Source organism: Capra hircus, chromosome 12, assembly GCF_001704415.2.
Source record: "Capra hircus breed San Clemente chromosome 12, ASM170441v1, whole genome shotgun sequence".
Lineage (NCBI taxonomy): Eukaryota > Metazoa > Chordata > Mammalia > Artiodactyla > Bovidae > Capra > Capra hircus.
Genome location: NC_030819.1, coordinates 41,359,045 through 41,382,039, shown reverse-complemented (window position 1 = coordinate 41,382,039; position 22,995 = coordinate 41,359,045). Strand labels below are relative to the sequence as shown.

Genomic DNA, 22,995 nt, shown 5'->3' with positions numbered 1-22,995 from the left:
GCATACCCCCTCACATCAGGAACAAAACAAGGGTGTCCACTTTCACCACTATTTCTCAATATAGTTCTGGAAGTCCTAACTACAGCAATCAGAGAAGAAAAAGAAATAAAATAAATCCAGATTGGAAGAGAAGAAGTAAAACTCTCACTGTTTGCAGATGACATCATCCTTTACATACAAAACCCTATAGATAGTATCAGAAAATTACTAGAGTTAATCAGTGAGTTTAGCAATTTTGCAGGATACAAAATCAATACACAGAAATCACTTGCATTTCTATATACTAACAATGAAAATCAGAAAGAGAAATTAAGGAATCAATCCCATTCACCATTGCAACAAAAGAATTAAATACCTAGGAATCAACTTACCTAAGACAAAACAACTGTACACAGAAAATTATAACACATTGATGAAAGAAATAAAAGATGACATAAAAACATGGGGAGAGATATCCTATATTCCTGGGTAAGAAGAATCAATATTGTGAAAATGGGTATACTTCCAAATGCAATCTACAGATTCAATGTGATCCTTATCAAATTACCAATGGCATTTTTTACAGAACTAGAACAAAATATTTCACAATTCATATGGAAACACAAAAGACCCTGAATAGTCAAAGCATTATTGAAAAAGAATGGAGCTGTAGGAATGAATCTTCCTGACTTCAGATTATACTACAAAGCTACAGTCATCAAGATGGTATGGTACTGGCACAAAAACAGAAATATAGACCAATGGAACAAAATAGAAAGCCCAGAAATAAACCCATGCACCTATGGGTATCTTCTTTTTGACAAAGTAGGCAAGAATATACAATGGGTCAAACACAGCCTCTTCAATAAATGATGCCTGGAAAACTGGACAGCTGGATATAAAAGAATGAAATTAGAACATTTCTTAAAACAAGCAACAATTTGAACTGGACCTGGAACTACAGACTGGTTCAAAATAAGAAAAGAAGTACATCAAGTCTGAATATTGTCACCCTGCTTTTTTAACTAATATGGAGAGCACATCATGAGAAACACTGGGCTGGATGAAGCACAAGCTAGAATCGAGATTGCCAGGAGAAATGTCAATAACCTCAGATATGCAGATGACACCACCCTTATGGCAGAAAGTGAAGAAGAACTGAAGAACCTCTTGATGAAAGTAAAAGAGGAGAGTGAAAAAGTTGGCTTAAAGCTCAACATTTAGAAAACAAAGATCATGGCATCCAGTCCCATCACTTCATGGGAAATAAATGGGGAAAGAGTGGAAACAGTGTCAGACTTTATATTTCTGGGCTCCAAAATCACTGCAGATGGTGATTGCAGCCATGAAATTAAAAGATGCTTACTCCTTGGAAGGAACGTTATGACAAACCTAGACAGCATATTGAAAAGCAGAGACATTACTTTGTCAACAAAGGTCCATCTAGTCAAGGCTATGTTTTTTCCAGTAGTCATGTATAGTACTGAGAGTTGGTCTATAAAGAAAGTTGAGCGCTGAAAAATTGATACTTTTGAACTGCGGTGTTGGAGACTTTTGAGAGTCTCTTGGACTGCAAGGAGATCCAACTAGTCCATCCTAAGGGAGCTCAGTCCTGGGTGTTCATTGGAAGGACCAATGTTGAAGCTGAAACTCCAATACTTTGGCCACCTTGTACAAAGAGCTGACTAATTTGAAAAGATCATGATGCTGTGAAAGATTGAGGGCAGGAGGAGAAACAGATGAAAGAGGATGAGATGGTTGGATGGTATCACTAACCCTATGGACATAGGTTTGGGTAGACTCCAGGAGTTGGTGATGGACAGGGAGGCCTGGCGTGCCACAGTTCATGGGGTTGCAAAGAGTCAGACATGACTGAATGACTGAACCGAACTGATAACACCATACACAAAGATAAACTCAAAATGGATTAAAGACCTAAATGTAAGACCAAAAACTATAAAACTCTTAGAGGAAAACACAGGCAGAACATTTAATGACATAAATTGAAGAAAGATCCTCTATGACAAAATAAAGACAAAAGTAAACAAGTGGGACCTGATTAAACTTAAAAGCTTTTTCACAGCAAGGTAAACTATAAGCAAGGTGAAAAGACAACCCTCACAATGGGAGAAAATAATAGCAAATGAAACAAATGAAAAAGGATTAATTTCCAAAATGTACAAGCAGCTCATACAACTCAATACCAGGAAAAGAAACAACCCACCCAATAAAACAGTGGGGGAAAGACCCAAACAGACATTTCTCCAAAGAAGACATACAGAAGGCTAAGAAAAATGCTCAACATCACTCATTAGTAGATAAATGCACAACCACAATGAGATATCATCTCACACCAGTCAGAATGGCCATCAACAAGAAGTCTACGAATGGTAAATGCTGGACAGGGTGTGGAGAAAAGGGAACACTCTTGCACTGTTGAAATGTAAATTAATACAGCCACTATGGAAGATGGTATGGAGATTCCTTAAAAAAAAAAAAAAAAAACTAGGAATAAAACCACCATATGACCCAACAATCCCACTCCTATTCATATACCCTGAGGATATAAAACCAGGGTTGAAAAAGACACACATATGCCATTGTTCATTGCAGCACTGTTTACATTAGCTAGAGCATGGAAACAACCTAGATGCCCATCAACAGATGAATGGATAAAGGAGGTTTGGTACATATACACAATAGAATATTACTCAGCCATAAAAAGGAACACATTTGAGTCAGTTCTGATGAGGTGGATGAACCTAGAATCTATTATATGAGTGAAGTTAGTCAGAAAGAGAAAGATAAATATCATATTCTAACGTGCATATATGGAATCTAGAAAAATGGTTCTAAATAATTGAAACAGACATAGAGAATAGACTTATGGACATGGGAAGAGGGGAGGAGAGGATGAGATGTATGGAGAGTAACATGGAAACTTACATTACCATATGTAAAATAGCCCATGGGAATCTGCTGCATGGTTCATGAAACTCAAACATGGGCTCGGCATCAACCTAGAGGGGTGGGATGGGGAGGGAGATGGGAGGGAGGTTCAAAACGGAAGGAATATATGTATACTTATGGCTGATTCATGTTGAGGTTTGACAGAAAGCAACACAATTCTGTAAAGCAATTATTCTTCAACAAAAAAATAAAAAAATTATTAAGAGATGGCAGAGAGATTTCTTTTTCTCCTGCTCTCCACATAAATCCTTCACAAAAAAACAAACAAACAAAAAGAAAGTGGAAAGTGAAGTTAAACTGTTTTGTACAGTGGCCCAATCTGTTTAATTATTATTCTCCTTATAATTAACATAAAGATCCTCACCACCTAAAAAAATATTGGACTCAAAAATCAATGTTAATTCAAGTCTCGGATTCTGTGTTCCTGAAGACTTTATCATTTGAGCAACCAAAGAGTTGCTGAGGGAATTTGAGTATATTTCGTTGAGTATTTCTAGTTTATAAAGTGTTAAGTGTGGATAAGAGAGGTCACATGGCACAGATTTGTCACGTTATTGCAAAGGCCAAGTTATTGCAAAAATGAGACTGGATTTTAGGTTGTATATGTTCTTATTTAGTTTGTTTTTCACAAAACAAAATAGCACCTAACCCCCCATATCTGATATTATAGATGATGATAACGCTACTGCCTAATTTTTAGATTTGTTTTAAGAACAAATATTGAATGAACTCATGAAAAAGCATATTAATGTAATGTTCAAATAGAAAATAATTACCCTCATTATCCCAAAACATTGGTTTATATATACGAAATGGATGGGAAAATTAAAATATATGATATGACAATTATACTCCAGGGGTTATATATGCATCATTTAATCTACCTGAAAAAGTTGTGATTATCATTATTTCACAAATACATAAGTTTCAAAACAGAGAGTTTAATTAACTTGTTCAGGGTCATTCCACTGGTAAGTTTGATAAATTGAAGTAAACCATACTCAGATATTTTTCCCCACTTCAAAACTTGTATTCTCTGCATTACTTCAAGATTCCCATTTCTTTTTCTTAGGATATGTGCTTTAGAAAGAGCTTATGGAAGCAACCTTTCCATTTTCATTAAGCCTATATGCTATTTTATATTGCTTATTCTTTATATATTGCTCTGTATTATACTTAATCATGAGCAAGTTTCATCTCTTTTTCAATTATCTGCTTCCAAAATGCATTTAATCATACTGAGGATGTGATAAGTGACTCCTGAATAAATACATGTTCTTCCCTACAAAAATAAAAGAAGAAATTAAAATGAAATAAAATCTCAAGCTGACTTTTTTTATTAGTTGATTGTCCATGAAAAAGCAGGACATTTCTGATTTAGTGGATCCTTTGGTAAAGAAGGTTTAGATTGCTTAAATTGACTCCTTATTGCAAAATTCAGACTTAAATTGAAGAAAATAAGGAATACCACTAGGCCATACACATATGACCTAAATCAAAGTCCTTATTATTATACAGTGGAAGTGACAAATAGATTCAAGGAATAAGTTCTGAGAGAGTGCCTGAAGAACTATGGATGGAGGTTTATACTATTGTACAAGGGGTACTGAACAAAACCATCCCCAAGAAACAGAAATAACACAAGGCAGAATGCTTGTTCAAAGAGACCTCATAAATAGCTGAGAAAAGAATAGAAGTGAAAGGAAAAGGAGAAAAAGAAAGATACATCTGTTTGAATGGAGAGTTCCAAAGAATAGCAAGTAGAGATAAGAAAGACTTCCTAAGTGAACAATGAAAAGAAATAGAAGAAAACAACAGAATGGGAAAGACTAGAGATCTCTTCAAGAAACTGGAGATAGCAAGGGAACATTTCATGCAAAGATAGTCACATAAAGGACAGAAATTTTATGGACCTAACAGAAGCAGAAGATATTAAGACGAAATGGCATGAATACACAGAAGAACTGTTCAAAAAAGGTCTTAATACCCAGATAACTACAATGGTGTGATCCCTCATCTAGAGTCAAACATCCTGGAGCATGAAGTCAAGTGGGCCTTTAGGAAGCATCATGATGAAAAAAGCTAATGATGGAATTCCAGCTAAGCTATTTCAAATCCTAATAGATGGTACTGTTAAAATGCTGCACGCAATATGCCAACAAATTTGGAAAACTCAGAGACCACAGGACTGGAAAAGTTAAGTTTTCATTCCACTTCCAAAGAGAGGGCCGTGCTAAAGAATGTACAAACTATTGCACAATTGCACTCATTTCACATGCTAGCAAGATAAATTCTCAAAATCTTTAAAGCTAGGCTTCAACAGTACCTGAACCAAGAACTTCCAGATGAACAAACTGATTTAGAAAAGGCAGAGGAACCAGAGAGCAAATTGCCAATATTCATTTGATCACAGAAAAAGCAAGGGAATTCTAGGGGGAAAAAAAAAAATCTACTTCTGCTTCATTGACTACACTAAAGCACTTGACTGTGTGGATCACAACCCAGTCTATGTAAAACTCTTAAATAGGTTGGAATACCAGATCACCTTATCTGTCTCCTGAGAAACCTGCATTCAAGTCAAGAAGCAACAGAACCAGACATAGAGCAATAGACTGGTTCAAAAATAAAAAGAAGCATGTCAAGGCTGTGTATGGTCACCCTGCTTATTTAACTTAGATGCTGAGTTCATCATGCCAAATGCCAGACTGGATGAATCTCAAGCTGGAATCAAGATTACCAGGAGAAATATAAATAACCTCACATATGCAGATGACACTACCCTTATGGCAAAAACATACGAAAGAGCCTCTTGATGAAGGTGAAAGACGAGAATGAAAAAGCCGGCTTAATAGTTGACATTCAAAAAACTAAGGTCATTGCATCCAGTCCCATCACTTTATGGCAAAATGAATTGGGGAAAAGCAAAAACAGTGACAGGCTTTATTTTATTGGACTCCAAAATCACTATGAACTGTGACTGTAGTCATGAAATTGAAAGACACTTGCTCCTTGGAAGGAAAGCTATGACAAAATTAGACAGTATATTGAAAAGCAGAGACATCACTTTGCCAACAAAGGTCTGTATAGTCAAACCTATGGTTTTATGGTTTTTCCAATAGTCATGTATGAATGTGAGGGTTGGACAATAAAGAAGGCTGAGCACTGAAGAACTGATGCTTTCAAACTGTGGTGCTGAAAAAGACTCTTGAGAGTCCCTTGGACAGCAAGGAGATCAAACCAGTCAATCCTAAAGGAAATCAACCCTGAATAATCATTGGAAGGACTGATGCTGAAGCTCCAGTCCTTTGGCCACTTGATTCAAAGAGCTGACTCATTGGAAAAGACTGTGATGCTGGAAAAGATTGAAGGCAGGAGGAGAAGGCAGCAACAGAGGATCAGATGGTTGAGTGGCATCACTGACTCTGTGGGCATGAGTTTGAGCAAGTTCCAGGGGTTGGTGATGGACAGGGAAGCCTGGCCTGCTGCAGTCCATGGAGTTGCAAAGATTTGGTCAGACGGAGCAACTGAACATTAACAAATGCTACTGCAATTCTTAAAATGAACTCTCAGATATATTTCCATGTATATTGTTTGAATCAGAATATTCTGATAAATATAACTGAAAGTCAGATGAGATTTGATAAAATGATACTGACAGAAACCCCAGAATTAGGCAGTCTTGGAGCTCTTTGACACATTAGTGATGGCTTAAAGGACCTGGGTTCTTGCCTTCTCTGTTCCATCAATTCCTTGAATTCTATCTTCAGGTTTGTCACCAGTGTTTGAAAGATCATTGTGTCAGCTTCAAGTTTTGCATCCTTTCATATGGTAATATTCAAAACAGCATAAAGTGGTGGCAAAATCAAAATTTTTTCCTTATATTGCTCTCTTTTTCATCAGGAAAAAGAATCTTTCTAGAAGTCTTTTGGTTATTTCCCTCTTACATCTTATTGGTGAAACTAGGTTTTTCTAATACAATAACTAGCAAAAGGGACTATGATTAGCATAACTGAAGTGCAACAATTCACACCTAAGATTAGGTGTGAGTGAAGTAAAGTCGCTCATTCCTGTCTGACTATTTCCGACCCCATGGACTGTAGCTTACCAGGCTCTTCAGTCCATGGAATTTTCCAGGCAAGAGTACTGGAGTGGGTTGACATTTCCTTCTCCAGGGGCTCTTTCCAACCCAGGGATCGAACCCGGGTCTCCCATACTGCAGGCAGACGCTTTACCGCCTGAACCACCAGGGAAGCGCAAGATTAGGTGTTCAGTTCAGTTCAGTTCTCTTTGTGACCCCATGAATTGCAGCACGTCAGGCCTCCCTGTCCATCACCAACTCCCGGAGTTCAGTCAGATTCACATCCATCGAGTCCATGATGCCATCCAGCCATCTCATCTTCTGTCGTCCCCTTTTCCTCCTGCCCCCAATCCCTCCCTGCATCAGAGTCTTTTCCAATGAGTCAACTCTTCGCATGAGGTGGCCAGAGTACTGGAGTTTCAGCTTTAGCATCAGTCCTTCCAATGAAATCCCAGGGTTGATCTCCTTTAGAATGGACTGGTTGGATCTCCTTGCAGTCCAAGGGACTCTCAAGAGTCTTCTCCAACACAGTTCAAAAGCATCAATTCTTCAATGCTCAGCTTTCTTCACAGTCCAACTCTCACATCCATACATGACCACTGGAAAAACCATAGCCTTGACTAGACGGGCCTTTGTTGGCAAAGTAATGTCTCTGCTTTTCAATATGCTATCTAGGTTGCTCATAATTTTTCTTCCAAGGAGTGAGCATCTTTTAATTTCATGGCTGCAGTCACCATCTGCAGTGATTTTGGAGCCCCCAAAAATAAAGTCTGACAATGTTTCCACTGTTTCCCCATCTATTTCCCATGAAGTGATGGGATCAGATGCCATGTACTGCTATACAAAAGCGAAATCATGGTAACAAAGAAGAAAGCATAGTTCCTATTGGATAGTGAGCCAACAGTGCTTTCCACAAGTGTATCCTGGCTATAAATCCCATCTCCATTGTCAAAGAATATAGCTGGGGTCAAAAGGCAAAAAAAAAAAAAAAAAAAAAAAGAGAGAGAGAGAGAGAGACAAAGTAGAGAACTGACCTGCTTATAGAAGTGAGTAGAGAGAGATCTAAGTTCCAATGTCCCAGGCTGAGGTCTGGCCTGCCCAAGATGCTAGTGTTCTCTGATGAATTTGATGACATTTATCTTCAGGAGGATGTTGGCAACATATCAAGATTATGATGACTGGGCAGTATGATAAATATAAGTTAAAACATGACAACATTGCAAATCAGCTATACTTCAACTAAGAGAAAAAGCAAAAGTGAAGCAAAAATAAATAAATAAAACAATGACAACAGCATGAATTTAGCCAACAGCTGGACCTAAACATTAAAGATTAGTCAGCTGGAAAAAGAGAGATATTTAAGTCTGGCCATCTATCAGGTCCTGATTCAAGAGTATTGGATGGAATACATGTCCTCAATGAGTGCCAACTAAATTTGAAAAAATAATAATAATTTAATAATTCCTGGGTTCTCACTAAGTAGAGGACAAAGTTCTACATCTAGAGGATAGGTTACCAGGTGTGAAGTCAGAGACACTGCACTTTTAAAGACTGTAAACTTGTAAATCACTGGGTTATTATAAGGTAGAGATAAAGTTATAAGATTATTTAAGGTAGAGATATTTACCCCCCCCCCAAATCCATGCTTTGCTTTGATATTCTCAGGTATTGTGTGGGGTTGTGCTGCTAACCTGAATGGTTCCATTATCTGTGGCAAAACAGACCAATCCCAAGAGTGATGAAACACTTCATAGAATAGTTATCTTGTTTCCAAAGCAAGGAGCAGTGGCTGTGCTTTGCTGGAGCAGCTGTGAAGAGATACCCCACGCCCAAGGTAAGAGAAACTCAAGTAAAATGATAGGTGTTGCAAGAGGGGATCAGAGGGCAGACACACTGAAACCATACTCACAGAAAACTAGACAATCTAATCACACTAGGACCACAGCCTTGTCTAACTCAATGAAACTAAGCCATGACCGCAGGGCAACCCAAGACGGGCAGGTCATGGTGGAGAGGTCTGACCGAATCTGGTCCACTGTAGAAGGGAATGCCAAGTCACTTCAGTATTCTTGCCTTGAGAACCCCATGAACAGTATGACAGGCAAAATGATAGGATACCAAAAGAGGAACTCCCCAGGCCAGTAGGTGCCCAATATGCTACTGGAGGTCAGTGGAGAAATAAATCCAGAAAGAATGAAAGGATGGAGCCAAAGCAAAAACAATACCCAGTTGTGGATGTGACTTGTGATAGAAGCAAGTTCCGATGCTGTAAAGAGCAATATTGCATAGGAACCGGGAATGTCAGGACTATGAATCAAGGCAAATTGGAAGTGATCAAAGAGATGGCAAGAGTGAACGTTGACATTCTAGGAATCAGCAAACTAAAATGGACTGGAATGGGTGAATTTAACACAGATGACCATTATATCTACTACTGCGGGCAAGAATCCCTCAGAAGAAATGGAGTAGCCATCACGGTCAATAGAAGAGTCTGAAATGCAGTACTTGGATGCAATCTCAAAAATGACAGAATGATCTCTGTTCATTTCCAAGGCAAACCATTCAATATCACAGTAATCCAAGTCTATGCCCCAACCAGTAACGCTGAATAAGTTGAAGTTGAATGGTTCTATGAATACCTACAAGACCTTTTAGAGCTAACACCCAAAAAAGATTTCCTTTTCATTATAGGGGAGTGGAATGCAAAAGTAGGAAGTCAAGAAACACCTGGAGTAACAGGCAAATTTGGCCTTGGAATACGGATTGAAGCAGGGCAAAGACTAATAGAGTTTTGCCAACAAAATGCACTGGTCATAGCAAACACCCTCTTCCAACAACACAAGAGAAGACTCTACACATGGACATCACCAGATGGTCAACACCAAAATCAGATTGATTATATTCTTTGCAGCCAAAGATGGAGAAGCTCTATACAATCATCAAAAACAAGACGCAGACCTGACTGTGGCTCAGATCATGAACTCCATATTACCAAATTCAGACTTAAATTGAAGAAAGTAGGGAAAACTGCTAGACCATTCAGGTATGAACTAAATCAAATCCCTTATGATTATACAGTGAAAGTGAGAAATAGATTTAAGGGCCTAGATCTGATAGATAGAGTGCCTGATGAACTATGGAATGAGGTCTGTGACATTGTACAGGAGACAGGGATCAAGACCATCCCCATGGAAAAGAAATGCAAGAAAGCAAAATGGCTGTCTGGGGAGGGCTTACAAATAGCTATGAAAAGAAGAGAGGTGAAAAGCCAAGGAGAAAAGGAAAGATATAAGCATCTGAATGCAGAGTTCCAAAGAATAGCAAGAAGAGATAAGAAAGACTTCTTCAGAGATCAATGCAAAGAAATAGAGGAAAACAACAGAATAGGAAAGACTAAAGATCTCTTCAAGAAAATTAGAGACATCAAGGGAACATTTCATGCAAAGATGGGCTCAATAAAGGACAGAAATAGTCTGGACCTAACAGAAGCAGAAGATATTAAGAAGAGATGGCAAGAATACACAGAAGAACTATACAAAAAGGATCTTCACGACCCGGATAATCACAATGGTGTGATCACTCATCTAGAGCCAGACATCCTGGAATATGAAATCAAGTGGGCCTTAGAAAGCATCACTATGAACACAGCTAGTGGAGGTGATGGAATTCCAGTGGAGCTATTTCAAATCCTGAAAGATGATGCTGTGAAAGTGCTGCACTCAATATGCCAGCAAATTTGGAAAACTCAGCAGTGGCCACAGGACTGGAAAAGGTCAGTTTTCATTCCAATCCCAAAGAAAAGCAATGCCAAAGAACGCTCAAACTACTGCACAGTTGCACTCATCTCACACTAGTAAAGTAATGCTCAAAATTCTCCAAGCTAGGCTTCAGCAATATATGAACCGTGAACTTCCAGATGTTCAAGCTGGGTTTAGAAAAGGCAGAGGAACCAGAGATCAAATTGCCAACATCCACTGGACCATGGGAAAAGCTAGAGAGTTCCAGAAAAACATCTATTTCTGCTTTATTAACTATGCCAAAGCCTTTGACTGCGTGGATCACAATAAACTGTGGAAAATTCTTCAAGGGATGGGAATACCAGATCACCTAAACTGCCTCTTGAGCAATCTGTATGCAGGTCAGGAAGCAAAAGTTAGAACTGGACATGGAACAACAGACTGCTTCCAAATAGGAAAAGGAGTGCCTCAAGGCTGTATATTGTCACTCTGCTTATTAAACTTATATGCAGAGTACATCATTGGAAACACTGGACTGGAAGAAACACAAGCTGGAATTAAGATTGCCGGGAAAAATATTAATAACCTCAGATATGCAGATGACACCACCCTTATGCAGAAAGTGAAGAGGAACTAAAAACCTTCTTGATGAAAGTAAAAGAGGAGAGCGAAAAAGTTGGCTTTAAGCTCAACATTCAGAAAACGAAGATCATGGCATGCGGTCCCATCACTCCATGGGAAATAGATGGAGAAACAGTGGAAACAGTGTCAGATTTTATTTTATTTTATTTTATTTTTGGCTTCAAAATCACTGCAGATGGTGACTGCAGCCATAAAATTAAAAGACACTGACTCCTTGGAAGAAAAGTTATGACCAACCTAGATAGTATATTCAAAAGCAGAGACATTACTTTGCTGACTAAGGTCCGTCTCGTCAAGGCTATGGTTTTTCCAGTAGTCATGTATGGATGTGAGATTTGGACTGTGAAGAAGGCTGAGCGTTGAAGAATGGATGCTTTTGAACTGTGGTGTTGGAGAAGACTCCTGAGGGTCCCTTGGACTGCAAGGAGATCCAACCAGTCCATTCTGAAGGAGATCAGCCCTGGGATTTCTTTGGAAGGAATGATGCTAAAGCTGAAACTCCAGTACCTTGGCCACCTCATGCGAAGAGTTGACTCATTGGAAAAGACTCTGATGCTGGGAGGGATAGGGGGCAGGAGAAGAAGGGGACGACAGAGAATGAGGTGGCTGGATGGCATCACTGACTCGATGGACATGAGTCTGAGTGAACTCCAGGAGTTGGTGATGGACAGGGAGGCCTGGCGTGCTGTGATTCATGGGGTTGCAAAGAGTCAGACAAGACTGAGCGACCTAACTGAACTGAACAGAACTTGATGTTGATGGATATCAGACACTATGCACATATATGAGATTCTTTCATTTGTCCAACATTTTGTGAATCAGATTTTATTAACTCTATCCTTTGGAGAAAATGAGGCCCAGAACCTACATAGTCAAATTGTAAGCAATGAGGCCAAGATGGGACTCCTGTTCTGTTGACTCCAAAGCCTATATTTTAGCCCAAACACCATATGCCTCATATTTACAGTTGTCAAGCCCTGATTTATAGGAGCTGAATTTTCTTATTCTACCAGAACTTCATGAAATCTGCTAATGAATCCGATAGCTTAGAAACCAGACAGACCATGTATTAGAGGATTGTAGAAGGCTATGTAGACAGATGCTGTCCTGTAGGGTCTAGCAAGCAGTCGAATCATCCCATTTAGACTCTCCCTGAAAATCATCTCAAAAACAGAAGCTTTGCAAATCTATGTGAGCAGAAAGAGCAGACCTGAACTGTCAGTTTGAGTGGCATGAAGAAAGAATTGTTCAGTAGATACCCAAATGAATTGTATATGTCTCATTTAATGAAGGACCTGCAATATGATATTTAATCAACACTTTTTAAGCAGATGGTTACAGTGCTAGGCAGAAAAGTAAGCATATCTTAATTTATGGATATCTGTCTGTGCAGAAAAACATGGCTAAAACTTTAAATTGTTTTTCTATATCAATTTTATGAGTGTGAAATAGTGCCTGGGTACAGTCCTATACTCTGAATTTGAAATGCACACAAGGGACAGGAAAAATATGAAAACTGCTTAGCTAAAAGATGATCTCAGCTAAAGGTAGAATGGTAAGTTTTACAAAGCATTATTTTAAATATGAATTTGTAAATGTGTCTGCCAGAAATTCAAATTAGCTGTCCCATATTGTGAGCCTTTAAAGTGTCAACTTTTGTTTTCAAAGAAGCATATGTCAAATTTTGAAGAATGGAATAAACTAAAGAAATTGTAACTATAGAAAAATATTAAATTATTATCACAGTTCTAATTATCTATAAATTATTAAGTATAGGATATAATCAAAAATAATAAAAAGCATAAAAATGTTCATTATTTTCAAAAAGTTTGGTATTTGCTATCTAAATGTTTCATAAAAGAAAGAACATTATTTTTAGAAATTGTTTATAACCCCTGGAAACTAAAATACCTGTGGAATAATATTATATTTAAAAAATAATTTTACATTGGATTATTACAAGAAAGCAGCTTCTTCTCTTCACTTTGAAGTGAGAGGCCAGTGATAATCAGAATAACAACTACATACTAAGTACTTACTGTGGGCCAGATATTTTTTAAAGGAGATGAATTTCTTAAGTATATGATATTTGTACCATAAATTTAGAGATGGTGTTAGTTATATATGATAACAATTGGTAGCTATTATTAACATAAGCATTATGGCCATTACAAACAGATTTTTCTCTAATAACTAACATTATCTTTATAAAATAATTATTATTATCAATTTCATTTTAAGGATTAAAAAATATTTAAAGGCATTGCAAAATGTATCCAAGGTAAGTAGTAGAGAATAGTCTGATTCCAAACTGTACGCCTATGAATTAAACCATTAAGCCATACAGCCATTTATATCACTTCATTTGAAGATGAACTGCTCAAATTCTAGGGTTAAACAGTCATTTGAAAGAGAAATTAAAGACAAGCTAAATCTGGTGCATATTCATAGAGAGGTTTTGATTTATATTAAGACAATTACTTGTCATGAAATGAAATGCAGAAGTTTTGTAAATTTAATGGCCCAAACAGAGTTTTTGAAATGATTAAAATGTGTGCTTTAATCCTTTTTCACATAGTGGCAGAAAATTAAATTTCTGCCCTTATCAGAATATTTTTAGTAGTTTGTAGAAAGCTCAGGTAATTGTTGCCAAAGACCCCCAAGTCCTAAAATATAACACCACTTCTATCCTCATAGAGCTTGAAATCTCCATTCTAAGTCATTGTTAAGGTAGTGATGTTTACTATTAAAATTCAACTTATCAAAAAACAATATTTTAGATGAAATTGTATTTAGGACTATGAATTTAATTTACAGTTAAAGTACTAGTGCCCTAAGATTAAGTCTGATGACTCTTTTGCCTATATACATTCACTTACTTACCTGGTGATTTGATCCATTCTCAAAGTTAAATATGAGAAACAGGCAGATGATTTATATCTTTAGTCCAGATTTCTACCCTTAATTATAAAAAAATTCAAAACCAATGCCTAATTCTACACAGAAGACTACAAATGGCTCTAAATAAATGTACATACAACTGACTTTCTGATTCCCCCACTACCACCACCACCAATTTTCTTCTCTCATGATGTTTCTCCATCTCACCTTTGGAAAGTTTATACTCAGTATCTCAGACCGATGAAAACCTTGGATGTTGTGTGGGGGTTAATTTTAATTTTCTTTCCCTCTCTCTCATAGACATATACACATAGCACAGTTAGACATAAAATCTATTTCTTGTTCAAATGAATCAGGATACTGTAGACTTCATTTTCAATGTGTGTCTAGAATTTATCTGCTCTCCTCTACTTCCATAGCCTTCATCTTCTGTGTGTGTGTGTGTGTGTGTGTGTGTGCGCACGCGTGCGCTCATGTATGAGTCCAACTCTTTGTGACCCCATGAAGCATAGCCCACAGGCTCCACTGTGCATGGAATTTTCTAAGCAAGAATACTTGAGAGGGGGTGCCATTTTCATCTCCAGGGGATTTTCCTGACCCAGAGATTGAACCCTCATCTCCTGAATTGGCAAGTGGATTCTTTAACACCAGCACCACCTGGAAAGCCCATATGTATTCTAATATATCATTAAATTAAGGTATGATTAACATATATGTTGTATATACGTTATATATATTTATATATATATATAATAACCCACAACCCATGTTTACACATGAGTACAAGTGAATCTAGAGAATGACAGAGAAATTAGTGAGTTTATAACAGCAGAAGATACAGGAGCATCAAGATTGGTGTCTGTTTATGATGGTCTTGGGAAACCCTGGGGTATTAAGTGGATTTCTCATACCTGAGAGCAAAGAGTGATATATAAGTAGGAGAAAAGCAATAACAATGTGGAAAGACCCATTTTAACAAATATTAACCTTAAGAAAACTGATTGGGATATGCTAACTTGAGAATGTTGCTCTGAATCTGAGTGACATATCCTTGTTAATCCTTAACATGGTGATTTTTTTTCATATTTATCACAAGAAATTAGTTCAGTACCTTATTTTAACAAAAGTATTAATGAGAACAGTGACAAAACAGGCATTCAGTGTATATTTCTTAATTAATGAGTCAATAAGTGAATGCCTAGTTTTTTTAATCACATCCCAGATATCCATTCATATATGAAATCCTGGTAACAATGTTCATGAAAAGGAGTATCTGTGAAGTCTAAGACAGTCTTTTATAATTGCCTTTCCATAAATGTACAAACAAATGGAAACAAAATTAAATTAGAAAAAGAAAATATATCTGAAGCTGAAGTTCCAATACTTTGGCCACCTGATGTGAAAAACTGACTCACTGGAAAAGACCCTGATATTGGGAAAGATTGAAGGCAGGAGAAGGGGATAGAAGAGAATGAGATGGTTGGATGGCATCATTGACTCAGTGGACATGAGTTTGAGCAGGCTCTGGGAGATGGTGATGGACAGGGAAGCCTAGCGTGCTGCAATCCTTGGGGTTGCAAATAGTGGAATACAACTGAGTGACTGAACTGAACTGAACTGAAATAATGGGTAACAGTGTTTGATAAATAAGATTAGAGAAGCAACTTTGATAAGGAAGATCAATTCTGTATACTTTTAGACCCTGGAATATATTATTTTAATTATAAAGTTATTTGGTATATTCAAAATTCATTTATTGAACATCTCTAAATGTTTCAGGTTTCAAGTCATCTGGAGGAGATGGTATATGTGCATGTGAAGGAATTCATAGGGCCTGGACTCCGTCTTAGGCCTGTTCATGCTGATCATGCTCAGCCACATTTCCAATGGACTCTGAACTCAGTGTTTAGTGCCTGTGAAAACAACAGAAGGATAAGACCCCTTCCAGACAGGGGAACCTTGAAGATCATAACTAGGTTGCTCATCGCCTAAGAGAAAACATACACTAATCACCCCTTCCTCCAAACAGGCCACAAATTTTTCTGTATCAATCAGAGTGTAACCTCGGGTTTGTTGATTATTGGCTAATTGTTTGACTGTTTGAGCACATGAATGATGGGGTTATTGGAATTGGAATTGTATTTTCCTTGGTTTATGTAAGTCTCAAGGAATTCAGAGTGGTGGGTTCAGACACGTACACATGGGGTATAAAAGATTTTCACAAATGCTGGTTGGGGTCCTTGACTAAGAGGAGACTCTGCCTTGGGCCCGCCAGTGTAATAACCTGCACTCCACTATCTGCATTGTCCTTCAGAGTGAGTTTGTTTCCCGGAATGCGTGGCTACAACATTTGGTGCATTGGCCGGGAAACTCCTCACTTTGAGGAGACAGGTCTCATTTGAGGCCACCCTGAGGCTTTGTGGCTTGAATCTCCTAGAGAGGGGAAGGCACTCTGCCCCTCTGGAAGAATTCAGCCTTTCAACGCCCGGTTTCTTTGCTTTGGCAGGTAGTGAACGCAGCAAGGGAACTGAGTGCTCAGGTGAGGAGGAACCCACCCGGCAGGGTGGAAAAGGGGGCCTGATCACCCCCCTGGGAGGGACTAGAAGGGGCACGGACCCACAGGGGCCTGGAATAGGCAGGCAGCAGTGATTGCTTGGCACACAGGTCAATGAATGTGCTACGGTTTAGGAAGGAAATTTGTGAAGGTCATTTAAGAGGTGTGTTCACGCTGTCTCAGGGAAAATTATTACCGGCAATCGCCAGGGGATTTTTAGGATAGGAAACTGATCCTTGTATGCTCGTATTCTGCCCTCCCCCAGGAGGTGTCCTGTCTGCTGTGAAATTCTTGACCCCCTTGGACTTGTTAGGCTAGAAGGAAGGGGATACATAAGTGAGTATAAACTGGCTTTCCCAGAGATGGCCTGGGACATGGTATATTTAACCCATCTGTGATTTCATTCTCACCTGATCAAACCCACCAAGGCAGAATGGACTTTAAGGGAGAAACAGTCTTGGACCCTGTGGTTTCTGGTTCAGCTGTACTGACCAGCAGGTGAAGGCAGGCCGATTCCCCTTCTCCCTCTGGGATCTGTCAGGTAAGGCTCTTCTCACCCCAATTAGGAAGGAGGCAGAATGGCAATTTAAGTGTCATTGAATAGAAATATCAGAAGTACATAGGGTACTGAGAACTTCATAGACAGAAGGAAAAGGAAAAGTAGAAGGTCCGAGAAGGTAAGCGAGATTGGGGGGAAGTGAATCTAAGGCAACTGTATTAGAGTGCATGATTACAAATTTTAAGAAGGGATTAGGAGGAGACTATGGGGTAAAGATGAAGCCTAACCGCCTCCACATACTCTGTGAGGTCGAATGGCCCCCTGTGGGAGTAGGATGGCCACCAGAGAACACAATGAACTTAAAAATAGTGGAAGCAGTCTATACAGTAGGAAACCCGGGACACCTGGATCAATATCCATATATTGACTAATGGCTAGGGTTAGCTCAAGACCCTCCTACGTGGACAAGGTTCTGTATCCAGAAGGGAAAGGGAAAAATATTAATGGCACAAAAAATGACTGATGATAAAAAAGGAAATTTTACAGATTTGGATGGGTTGACCTGACCCCTCCCCCATACTGAATAATGATGCTCCTGCCTCAGTGCTCCACCAGGACTGGAGGTGCCTTAATGCCAGATCCAGAGCCAGGTGAAGTCCTGCAGCAGCCATTGCTCCTCCGCCAGCTCTCCCCAGGGTCATAGAGCCGCCACCTCAGCAGGCTCCGATCCTAGTGACAGAAGCCTCTGGCCAACACTTCCAGAATCCGGCTCCAGCCAAACCGTCCAAGCTATATCCGCCTCTCTCCATGAATACTGACAAGAAGGGGAGGGAGACATTGGAATTAAGCAGAAACTGAGCTCTGCCAGGGAGCCAGAGGAACGAAAGAGAACAGACAAGAGATTTGCAATGCCAGCTGCTACTCTGGGAAAGTCTATTTTGGGCCCTCCTGAAAAACTCCTCTGCCCCAGGGACAGGACAGTCCTTCAACCGGTCCCAACGAAGGCCCAGGGCATGAAGGCCCAGGGCCCCGTTACAGCCAAACCAGTGTGACTGGTGCTGAGCTTTTGGCCACTGGAAGAATGAATGCCCTAAGGCAAGGAAGGAAGAGGAAGCTCCTGCAGTTGTGGGGCTTGCTGACTTGGAAATTTAATAGGGCTTCCAGGGCTCAGAGATACTAGGTGCCCAAGAGCCCATGGTAACCTTAAAAGTGGGGGACCAAAACATTGACTTCATGGTGGATACAGGAGCAGAACTGTTGGTAGTAACAAAACCTGTGGCACCACTCTCCAAAAAGACTACTGCTGTAACTGGGGTATCAGGAGAAGAGATGATTAAATCATTTTGCCAGCCCAGAAAATGTCAGATTGGGGGGAGGGGGGCACCAAGTAATTCATAAATTCCTCTACATTCCTGAGTGCCCAGTGTCCCTGTTGGGAAGAGACTTGCTCTCCAAACTAGGAGCACAAGTGACTTTCTCCCCTGAGGAGAGGCCCACCTTCCCGATGGACACTATGACTTGTTTGCTCTCTCTCAATACCATCCCAAGATGAGTGGAGGTTGCATGAGTCTCCAAAGGAAGAACCAGGTGGGCCGGAAGATCATGAGAGAGAGCTAACTCAATTATTCCCTGAGGTCTGGGTGAAAGACAAACTCCCCTCCCCCCACCCCAGGCTGGCTAGACATCAAGCCCCAGTGATAATAGAACTTAAACCAGGCACCATCCTGGTTAGAAGGCGCCAGTACCTGCTACCAATAGAGGCCTGGGCTGGCATACTGCCCCACATCAATAGATTGAAACAAGCAGGCATTCTAGTAGAGTGCCAGTTGGCTTGGAATACACCGATCCTGCCAGTCAAAAAGGAAGGAGCACAGGACTATAGGCCTGTACAGGATCTCAAGCTAGTCAATCAGGCTACTGTGACTTTATACCCCACTGTTCCAAACCCCTATATCTTATTTAGCCTCCTCCCACCAAGGACTAATGTTTATACTCGCCTAGATCTCAAGGATGACTTCTTCTGTGTATTCCTCGCCCCAGCGTCACAGCCCATCTTTGCCTTTGAATGGGAAGATCCAATTGGGGGCATCAAGCATCAGCTCATCTGGACTCCCCCACAAGGATTAAGAACTCCCCAGCCATCTTTGGGGAAGCCTTGGCTTCTGACCTGAGCTCATCCCATCCAGAAGAGTATGGATTTTGGCTCCTACAATATGGGGATGACCTGCTGCTGGCCGCTGAGACCAAGGAAAAACGTTGGAAAGGGACAAAAGCACTGCTCTAGCTGCTGATGGAAGCAGGTTTACTGGGTGTCGAAGAAGAAGGCACAGATCTGCAAGGAGGAGGTAAGGTATCTGGGGTTTGTTTTAAAGAAGGACACAAGGTTCCAGACCCTAGTTGGGTCCTATATACTGATGGCACTAGCCTGATAAAACAAGGACAGTGGCTTTCAGGTTAGCCAAAGCAGAAGGGGTCATCAAGACTGAAAAAGAATGGTGGAAATTGCCAAGTGGCAAATTATTGGTACTAGAGTAGCTGGCACACAATCTGGGAAGCCAAACACACCAAGCGACCCACCTAGGCCATGCTGCCTGCTCACAGGTTAATGCTGCCTCTCGGGTATTCAGACAATAACCTCCGGGTATTCAGCTGAAAGGCACGCTGCCCTTTGAACACCTGGGAGTGGACTTCACTGAAATGAAACCTCACCAACACTACTGTTACCTGCTGGTCATGGTATGTACGTTCTCGGGATGGGTAGAAGCTTTTCCTACCTGGACTGAAAAAGCATCAGAATTAACCCGGTGCCTGCTTCGGGAAATAGTTCCCAGATTTGGACTTCCTACCAGCATTGGTTCAGACAATGACCTGGGTTTTGTTGCTGATTTAGTATAACAAATAAGCGAAACTTAAAACATCAAATGGAAACTGCACACTGCATATAGGCCCGGAGTTCTCAGATAGTGGAATGAACCAACTGAACATTAAAGAGACTCTGCAAGTGGATCATAGAGACTGACTTTTCCTCGGTGGACTTGCTTCCAATGGCTCTGCTCAGACTCAGGATGATCCCACCGTCCTAAGGCTATTCTCCATACGAAACTGAGTATGGGAGGCCCCCTCCCATAATAAAACAGGTGTCAACAAATTTGCCTCAGGTAAAAGGGAATAGGGTTTCACAGCAGATGGAACTGGGTAAGGCAATAAATCGGGTAACTAAGTTTGTACAAGAAAAGGGTGCCGTTCCCCCTTGGGGAACAGATTCATGAGTTTACCCTTGGTGACCAAGTATGGGTCAAAGATTGGAAACTTGATTTGCTAGCCCCTTGGTGAAAGAGCCCTTATGTTATTCTAACTACCGTTACTGCAGTTAAAGTTAGAGGTATTGTCCCTTGGATCCATCATACGAGGGTGAAGAGAACATACCACGCAGATCCATAAAACACTGAGTGGACTGCACAGAGGGACCCCGTTGACCCCCGAGAGCCTAAGACAATCCTTAAGAAGAAGGAAAAGATCTTGGATGAGCCCCTTCAGAATGAAGCTGCACAGTCAACTCCTGCTGCTTGGCCTCTTCAACGTGATTTTGAATTTAACTTCCATTTCAACTCAGGACGTTTTCATCTCATGGGCACATTCCTATGCAGACTTCCACATTTCCAACTGCTGGGTATGTAGGGCTATGACTCTATCAGTGATGGATGGACTTCCTTGGTGGGTGTCACCGTTCTGCCAAGGAGACTTTAAACCACTCTTCTCTTTTCTGGGATGACAAAAAAAAAAAAAAAAAAAAAAAAAGACTTTCCTCTCTCTTATCAATCATAACCTCTCCTTGCTCTATTGGTGTAAGACCTACAGTCAATAGACTCAGGTCATGGGGTTACATTTGGTATAAATGCCAGTGTAAAAAAACCTAACTTACTTGTTGTAAATCTACCCTGGTAGCCCCAGTAAATCTACCTTATTTACATGCTAGGTGGACAAGATCCGTATGAGTATGGTATGAGTATATTGCTGCCTTATCCGTACCCTCTATAGGGACAACAGATATCACGATTAAAGTAGAGGCCTTGACTAATTTCACAAAACAAGTCCTCCTAGATAGAACAAAAGCCATCCAGGCTTTAAACGAAGAGCAAATCCAAATGAGAAAATGGTAATTCATAATAGAATGGCTTTGGACATACTCACAGCTGCTCAAGGAGGGATTTATGCTATAATTAATGTTGAATGTTGTGCATACATTCCTGACTTTTCTGGCAATGTATCAACTGCTTTAGATGACATGAAAAACCAGGTAAAAGCAATGTCAAATGAAAACATTCCTTGCTGGACTTTGGTCCTATCTTGGGTGAAGGACGATTGATGGAAAACTATATTTACCACTGTTGTAGTTGTCTTGATAGTTCTGCCTTGTGGACCCTGAATTTTACAATGTATTATGAACTCTGTAACCTGAAGGTTGATGTCATTCTCCCAAATTGGTGGTCAGAGAGCCAGGGTGCAATATATTCCTATGAAAGATGCTCATAATATGAGTTAAGAGCATCAAGAGCGGGGAATGAAGAAGGAATTAATAGGACTTGGACTCCATCCTAGGCCTATTCATCATGATCATGCTCAGCCACATTTCCAATGGACTCTGAACTCTGTGTTAGTGCCAATGAAAACAACAACAGAAGGATAAGACACCCTCCAGAGAGGGGAACCTTGAAGATCCTATCTAGGTTACTCATCACCTAAGAGAAAACATACACTAATCACCCCTTCCTCCAAACAGGCCATAAATTTTTCTGTGTCAATCGGAATGTAACCTCGGGTTTATTGATTATTGGCTAATTGTTTGCTGTTTGAGCACATGAGCACATAGCACGTGAATGATGGGGTTATTGGAATTGTATTTTCCTTGGTTTATGTAAGTCTCGAGGAATTTGGAGTGGTGGGTTCAGACACGTACACATGGGGTATAAAAGATTTTCACAAATGCTGGTCGGGGTCCTTGACTAAGGGGAGACTCTGCCTTGGGCCCACCGGTGTAATAAACTGCACTCCACTCTCTGTATTGTCCTTCTGAGTGAGTGTGTTTCCCGGAACATGTGGCTACAACACGTGTGCATGCTCAGTCACTTCAGTCATGTTAGACACTTTTTGACTCCATGTACCATAGCCCCCCAGGCTCCTCTGTCCATGGAATTCTCCAGGAAAGAATAGTGGAGTGGGTTGCCAAGACCTCCTCCAAGGGATCTTCCCAGCCCAGGGATTGAAGCCAAGTCTCCTGCCATCTCCTGCATTGCACACAGATTCTTTACAACTGAGCCTCCAGGGAAGCCCAGAGATGGTGCATGTACACTATATTAAGAAGACTACCTCTTATGCAAAGTGACCCAGAGTCAGTATTCTGTCCTTACCACCTTGTAATACAAGGGGTTACAGAAATAATCCATTGAGGAAACTCAGTCATTTCTTATATTTTATTAATTTTGATCGCTTCTTTAAAAAATTATCACAAGCTTAGTGGTTTAAAAGATAATGAATTCTGTTATGTCAGAATTCTATAGATCAAAATGTCCAGGAAGAGCATGGTACAGCTGGGTAATGTCTTCCGTTTAGAGTTTTACAAGCCTGAAATGAAATT

General features: G+C 40.1%; 1 pseudogene; it reads left to right on the top strand.

Moving 5' to 3' along the window:
- On the top strand, positions 19,651-21,903 carry LOC106502715 (annotated as a pseudogene).